The following is an 8,204-nucleotide window of genomic DNA, read 5'->3' on the forward strand; positions in this document are numbered from 1 at the left end:
AGCCCAAGACAGGTCACAAGTCTCTTATGAAATTGATTAGCCAAAGCTAAAAGTATTCCATAGAACCACGCTGTGATATTGCTCTGTTACACAAACATGTTTACATTGATACTGAGTACTTTGACAATTCCATGTTAGTCCAGCAGATTTAGAGCCTTTAACCACTCAGCAGCATCCAGTTTTAGGAAAGAAATTAACATCAACAAACAAACTGATATTTTTTAAATGTATTAATACTTTTTATTCAACTTAATTAACTCAATATGAACACCATGCATTACAGAGCTGTAAAGTGCAAACAATCCTTTGGTGTACAATGACATTATTACTCTAAAATTTTGTCCCAACCATGAGATTTGCTTTTGTTTCTATTGGTGACAGAAGGGACAACTAGTCTCAGTAGAGAATAACTGCCTGCTTTTTGAATCAACTTTGAAGTTATCCACAGCCCACTTCAGAATAGGTTTATATAGAATATGATCTTAGTTACACTGGAGTAATTATAGAGATTTTCTACTGCCTGTGTCAATACATATGCATCCATACACACTAATAAAACTATGATCAGAATCTGAACCCTAAAATCTATTTTTGCAGAATCACATTTCTCTCTTTTGAAAACAGTTTTCAGTCCTTCAAAGACTTCAGAGGGAGGAGGCTCCATTGGCTTCTCCCCTGCTCTTGTTTTATAGGTGGGATTCTGTTTCCAGTGAAGGTAAAAAAGACGCACAAACACACAGGAATATTTCCATTTGTCCTTTCAAGGTCCTTTGCCATATCTTGCATAGTTTGCTGGGTTTTTTGCATAACAATACCAATTATTTAAAAAACATATAAGTTTTCAAGAGGGGAAAATATAGAGGGGCACCAAGGGAGAGGGAGAAGAAGTTTAGTCTAGAAAATGGCGAGCCAGTAAACTCCAGTTAGGGAATGTTTTTTCTGTCCTCACTCCCCACAGCCTGTATTCATTTTGCACAGAACTCAGTGAGAATTTTAAAAGTGATTTTAGGAGGTTTTTTTCCCCTGTTTGTGATGGGGAATTTTTTTTCAGTGACTAGTAACCATGGGGCTGAGTTCCAACCTAATGGTAAAAACACTGTTTCACCTGAACAGTGTCAGGCACTTAAAGAGTAGCAGAGGATCTGAAGATTTGGCCAGATATTGGTACCAGGTAATATTCAAAGTAATCCCTAAAGTTTGAGACACATCAAGTGTGACAAGCAGAACTTTACAGATAGAGAGCTGGGGAGGAACACATGAATGTATATGTGCTTGGTGGAAAATCTTCCTGTTTACGTCATTGAAAGAAAGATCTAATTGATTTCCATGGCACCTAGTATTCACTCTAAGATTTTTTAAAAAAATAATGAAGAAAATATTAGTTCAGGAACAGTGGAGCAGTTCTGTGGCTTTAAGATCAAAGCTCAGTCAGCTCCATTCTCCCTGCCCCCAAGTTGGGTTTATTCTCTCACATTTTCCTTTTCTCCTTCAGGGAACATTGACAGCTTTCTTGCCTCTCTTCCATTGGGAACAGGAAGCATAAATTATTTCTTCATTCTTGCTTTACTCTTCCTTATACCTTCCTCTATTGTTCTCTGAGGAGTTTTAAGCTATTTAATTTCTGTATGCCCAGGTGCACCAAGCAAATTATGTACCTTCCAAATGTATTTCATCCATCTACATCACTCCTATTAAACATCATCCTTATGATTAGCTATATTCATTAAGTTTAGCTCTCGCTCATGTGGAAAAGTTTTTCATCTGTGTTCTGCATTTTATATAAGCTAATACTTTCCCAGAACATATTCTTAAAATCCATTTCTCTTGTTTTCCTTTGTACTCTATAAAGTTAATGGAATTTCATCAGGACTTTTTCTTCTATCATAAAACTGTTTAACACATCCCAATCCATCTCAGGCATATGATTATTTTAGCAGCATAAGCTCACATGAAGTTGCTTTAAATTGCATTTCATCATCTCAGAGGTCAAAAGGGATTACATGTGCTGTTCTGTCATGAGACAAAATTCCTTTCAGGTGAGGGTAGCACACTGCATTGAAAAGTAAATTCTCTGGCAAAACTGTGTCAGAAGCCTTGCCAAAAATTTATCAAAACAGAAAAATGGACAGCCTTAAATTGCCTCTGAAAATTATGACACTTACAGTGCCATGTTTTAGTCTTGCTTTAAACTATCACAAATTGTGGCTATTCCTATCAGCTTCTGAATTTGTCTTAGTTACCATCCTAGGTAATTTCAACAGCAGACAAGGTCTTAAAAGAGAATCATTCCAGCTACAGTAATCAAAGAAAGCAAATGAGGACAGAAGGAAGTGGAGGAAAGCTCAAATGAACTTTATGCATAGAGGAAAAAAGCATCTTTCAACACGAATCTGAAAAAAAAAAAAAAACCTAAGGTAGAGCTTTAGCAAAAAGCCTAATGACATGATGCCATGCATACATCTGAAATGCAATCTGAGAAATGCAGGCAGTTTAACGTATTTTTTCAGACAGATTTATGTGAGTATGTTTACAGAACAAAACAGAATTTGTGTTGAACTGTTCTCAGCTAAACTCTAAATATGCTTCTTCTCATTCTAAAGAAAGATGGGATACAAGCTTACATCTAATCTCACAAGGTGTATAACTAACCTTGCTGATGAAAACATGAAACACGATTAACAGCTTCAAAACACACCACTAAACACTGTCCTGTAGGAGCTTTCAGTGTGAAAGCTCCAAGTTGTTCAGCTGCTTTGAACCCAGAGAAAATGAGGCTAAGTCTGTATCAGTAAAAGGACTCTGCCTTCATTAATCACGCTGTCCAAGACCTACTTTTCAGTGGCAACATCTCTGTACCAGCCAACACAGAATCTGTCTGCACCATATTAATAAGAAGAAAACTACAAGACCGTGCAAGAGTAGGTAGGGCACTTGTGGACACTGACCTCATTTCACTATTGTTGACAAATGCGCTGTTATATTTTAAAAATACTGTCTAAAGATGAAGGCTTGGGTTCAAGCTCTTTCTGCTAAAGAATGGCTCCAGGATAGGAATTCCTTTTTCTCACACAACATACCTCAACAATATTAGCAACAGACACCTACAGGCAGTGTCTTAAAATGACCTAGGAATCTGTCTCTTCCAAAAGTATCCCTCATGTCTATCTATAGACACATGGAAATTCCTGAGACCAACATTTGGTTTTCTTACTAATGCTTTGATTCAGCCACCAACTGGATATATACAGTTTAGGTGTCTAAATCTAGGTAAATATATGGGAGTGACTTTCCCAAACACAGATTTGAGGTCTTAGGGTATCTGACACCCCTGCATGGCACTGACAGAGATGATACAAGACCTACAGAAGGTCTTTGCCCTCTTGCAGCACTAGTTAGGCACCAGGCCAGACTCCTCTGGGAACATTTTGTGGAGGACGGAGTCAAGTCTCCAGTGCCTTTACTTTATTCTGATGATTTTGTTTGGGGAAAATTCTCATAGCATGAAAAACATGAGAAGGTGCTGAAAGCAAATGATGTACTGATTGGATTAATCAGACACTGAGGTCCTTTTAGTGACTGTATTTTCTCATTCCCATTGAAACTGGAGTTTTCCTCAATAAGTGATACAGCTGATTCGAGTGAAAAATATCAGGTTCACAATGTTGTGAGCAAGAGAAAAATCAGCAGCCCTTGTAACACTTATAATGCCAGAAACCCAGTTAAATTATTTTGATATCTCAAGCAAGAATGTGAGATTTACCAAGCCAAATTAAATTCAGTGTTTACTTGTTTGAATTGAGAAGTTATAAATCATTGCTTTGGCAACCATCCCAGATAGCAATAGGTTATGAGTATTAAAAGAGGATTAGATTATAAACTCTTTTTAAAAAACTAAATATTTTCCTTATGTCTCGAAAATTCCACTAAACAATGTCCAAAATATTTGGAATTTCCTACAAACATCACAGTAAGTTAACAACCTTTGTACCATATGTAACCAACCTTCCTTACAAGTGACCAACTTTGTAGGTATTTATCCAAGTGGATATTCATCTTGGAGTATAAATTGAAACAGCTGTTAGTGAACAAATACAATTCTATTTTCTAGCATGTTCACAGCAGCAAGCTTGAGAAAAGGCAACAGCTCCAAAATCAGAAACATGGTGTTTGCTGGTACATTCACCAGGTGTTCCAAGAGTCTCTCTTTGCTGTCCTGACTGAGCTAAAATCACTTAATCTTCCACTAGCAGACACAAATATGAGTAATGCCTCTGAGACTGACAAGGGGAAGAGTTAATACAAAGGTCAGATAACAAAGAGCAAGGCACCACCTTGAATACAGAGTAAAAAATCAAGTTGCATCTTTCTTGACTTCAAAATGAATCCATCAAGGAAAGTAATGATATAGTTCCCAAGAGCAACATGCAAATCAGGAGATTAATCTCTAGCAAAATGTTTTATGTTATGGAAACCCACAAATAGATTTGATTCAGTGACAGTAAATCAAACATGTTGGATAGTTCTGTTTGACTGATGAGTATACATGCCACTGGCAGCAGGGTGATGACATACACAGGATTGCAATAAAATACACTCACTGGCAGTTCAGCAGCCATTGCTCAGTCCCACAAAAAGGAAAAAAATAAAAAGAAAGCTCCAGGCAAAAATGCAATCCAGATAATAAGAATGTATTTTTCTTCTCTGCTTTTTCCTTGCTACTCTTTTCTGCTGATCGGGAAATTAGCAACTTATAAAGATGGGTAAAAAAAGAATATTAAAATCTGTCTACAACAGCTTTTTTGCTGTTACTGTTTTGTGATACTAATGACTTTCTGCAGCTAATGCACACCTCCATAATAACTTTGGTATATTATCTCCAAGTCTCTTCTCATCCTTTACTCAACCCTCCAGCTCTGCTGTATCTGACTCTGACCTTTCCACTCCCTGTTAAAGCAGTGGTTAAGGTAGAGAGAGGCTGACATTAGTGATATTTACTGTCAATTGAGAGGGAGAGGCAATTGCCAGGGTTCACTGGTTTTGCATTAATTGTTTTTTGGACACACAAAAGAAGATGAAGCTGCTCTGAATCACACTCTGGTGTACTTTGTGCCTCTGTATGGGGAGCCTAGGGAGGCTGAGGCCAGGTTATTCCACATGACATTAGCCTGATTGCTTGGCTCACCAGCACCAAGTTCACCCAGCTTCCAGGCTTCTTCAGCACATGCCAGAGCTCACAACTAAACAACAGAAACATCTGTGCCACTAAAGCCACGACAGCAGCTACAGCAGAGACTACTGGTGTCTGCGTGGATTGAGGAGTGCCTTGGATATGCTCTGGAAAGCATAACTTCAGACATTTAGACCTGAGGTAACTTTAAACCTCACAGTTGAATTAACTCTGCCCAGTGTGAGACAAACTTGCCAGTAGCTTAGACAAAGAGGATTCCATACCAGCAGGGGAGGGCAGGAAGGAGGCAAAAAAGAGCACCTGGGCTGTAGAGGAATAGGTGCTGCCAGAGCCTTGGATCACTTCAGGCCAACAAGAGGTCTTTTATCACAATGAGAAAGAGATCCATGAAAAAAAGTATGACAAAATAAGAGACACTATATTTATATATATTTTAAATGTTTGATTTGGGAAAAAAAAAAGAGAGAGAAAACAGAAATTACTAGTGATAAACAATCTGAGCTTTTAACGAGAGTGAAAGGTCTGGAGAAAAAGGTGGACAAGTCCAAACTCCACCTCTTTCTGGATAAACACAGAGTCCAGAGCAGTGAAAAAGAGCTTCAGACCTGATTATCTTGTCATTAGCCATATGAGTCATACCAAGTCTGTGCTGGCTTCCACTCAGCCCTCTCAGCATCTGTTATGAGTACAGATGGAAGCCTCTGAGCTTCCAGAGACATAGTAGAGGCTGTTTCCTAAGGCAGAGATCAGGCTACTTGTGTTCTCAAGAGACACTCTTTTGCTAAAGATGCTGCCAAATAATAGTCCAGCAAAACTTCCAGTATGGCAACAAGTTAGGATGTTTATTCACTGGTGTTTCAAAGGTTCTGTTCTTCAGCTCCAGACTAGGCTTGTTGTTAATGAGCAGATTAACTGATGCTCCTGGTGATCCTGTTTCTCCTTACTATTGCGACTCCTAACCAGATCACTTTTTCATTCCCAAAGGTTCAGAACAGAGACACATTGGGATTACCTGGTGGATTTTGGCAGCTGGAGGACTGCAGGTGCTGCCTCTGTGAGACTAGCATGTGCTCGAGACACAGTTCCAGCCAGCTCCAATGGACCCACCACAGGACACAGCTGAGCTCACCAGAAAGGAGGGGAGCTGCTCCAGGCCCCAGAGCAGGGGATCCCCTGCAGCCTGTGGAGGACCATCATGGAGCAGGTACCACACTGCAGCCTCTGGAGACCCCATGCTGCAGCAGGTGGATGTGTTCTGAAGGAAGCTGCAGACTCTGGAGAACAGAGATCTGGAAGAAACTGGCCTCTGGACAGGAGTACACACAAGAGCAGGTTTTCTGGATCTGTGGCCTGTGGGGGCCCCACACTAGAGCAATCCATTCCTGAAGGATTACACCCTTTGAAAAGGACCCACTCTGGAGCAATTCTTCAAGAACTGCAGCCTGTGGGAAGGAGCCACATTGGAGCAGTTCATAAGGAGCAGATGCTGTGGCAGGGACCCCACACTGGAGCAAGGGCAATGTGTGAGGAGGTATTAACAACAAAGATGAGGCATTGTGGAGTGACTGCAATTCCCATTCCCCATCCAAATGCTCACAAGAGGAGAAGGTAGAAGAGTCAGGAATGAAGGAGTTGAGACTGGGAAGAATGGGGTTCATGGAGGGAAGATAATTAAGTTTCTCTCTTAGCTTTTCATAATTCTACCAATAAATTAAATTAGTCTTTCCCAGATCAAGTCTGTTTTGCCCATGACAGTAACTGGTAAGCAATCTCCCCATGAACTTTTTCATCTTATTTTCTTACCCTGTCCTGCTGCAGAGGAGGACTGAGAGAGCATTGATGGGCATGTGGCAGCCAGCCAAGTTTAACTCACCCCGATATGGGTTAGCTCATTCAGCTGTCAAGACCAGATAATGAGTGAAGCACTGACTTTAATTCAGAGAAGTCCTGGGTAAAGAAAACAATGAGTTGTGTTCTTCCCTCAGATAGGGTCAGTGGTCAGGTGGGTTGCAAATCCCTGACCCTACAAAAAAGAGATATCAGAAGAGACCAGTTATGTAGAAGCTGTCTTGAACATTCAAAAAATTTTCTGGTTATGCTTATTTTAAAGTTTGGTAAGCAATAAGAAGCTCAGTGTCCAAGAAAGACTTGTTTCAGATGTATATGTTCACAGAAGTCACTGGAGGACCGTAGACATACAAGGCAGCCTCTGGTTTTGTTAACAGGGTACCTTGTGCTGAATTAATGTGTTCAATTAATACAAGGCTAGATGAGGCAAGAGTGAGACTTTACCACCTCATGTTCTCATGAAATACTGGTGAAGTCAGGGTGTGCTGATGACCAATTTTTTAAGATATTTACAAGATCTAACTTTCATAATGATAAAGTAAACTACAGTAATTTGTACAGTAATGTAGAAACAATGTTAATAGAAATGCAAGTAAAAGGAGGAAAAGTCTGAGATATATGAAAGTATTTATACTTTACAAGGTATGTGAAAGCAGATCAAAACCTTTAACAATTCCTCCAAGCCTCCTTAGAAAAACCTCTTCTGGTAGAAAATGGAGAAGGTGCAAAATAACTCTCTAATCCAGGTTACCCTCCAGCTCAGAACAACACATCTAAATCCCCATCTTTCACTGGGGAATCTTTGGATAATCTTGTCCAGTTAAGTAGTGCCACCAAGAATTCATTCATGATTTTTATTTTTCATTTCTCAAGTTTACCCCAACTGTGATTTTAGTGCCTCTGGCAGGATATACAAGAGTTTGCTGGTAAAAGTTGTAAGAACTTGCTAGCCATAACATTCTGTTGAGATTTTCAGGGTGCAAGCACTGCTTTAAACATGCCAGGCAAATCTTTCTTCACTTGGACACAACTGTGGGTCCTAAGGTGAGCTGGATTTAAGCAGAACAAATGCCTCCCTGTGTTGTTTAAAGACCAGTTCTGTGAGCAGGTGCTTGAAGGTGTGAGCCAGCTGAGGGACTCTGCCCTGTCCCTCCCACACTGCTGGAGC

Source organism: Zosterops lateralis (assembly GCF_965231275.1).
Source record: "Zosterops lateralis genome assembly, chromosome: 2".
In the NCBI taxonomy this organism is placed as follows: domain Eukaryota; kingdom Metazoa; phylum Chordata; class Aves; order Passeriformes; family Zosteropidae; genus Zosterops; species Zosterops lateralis.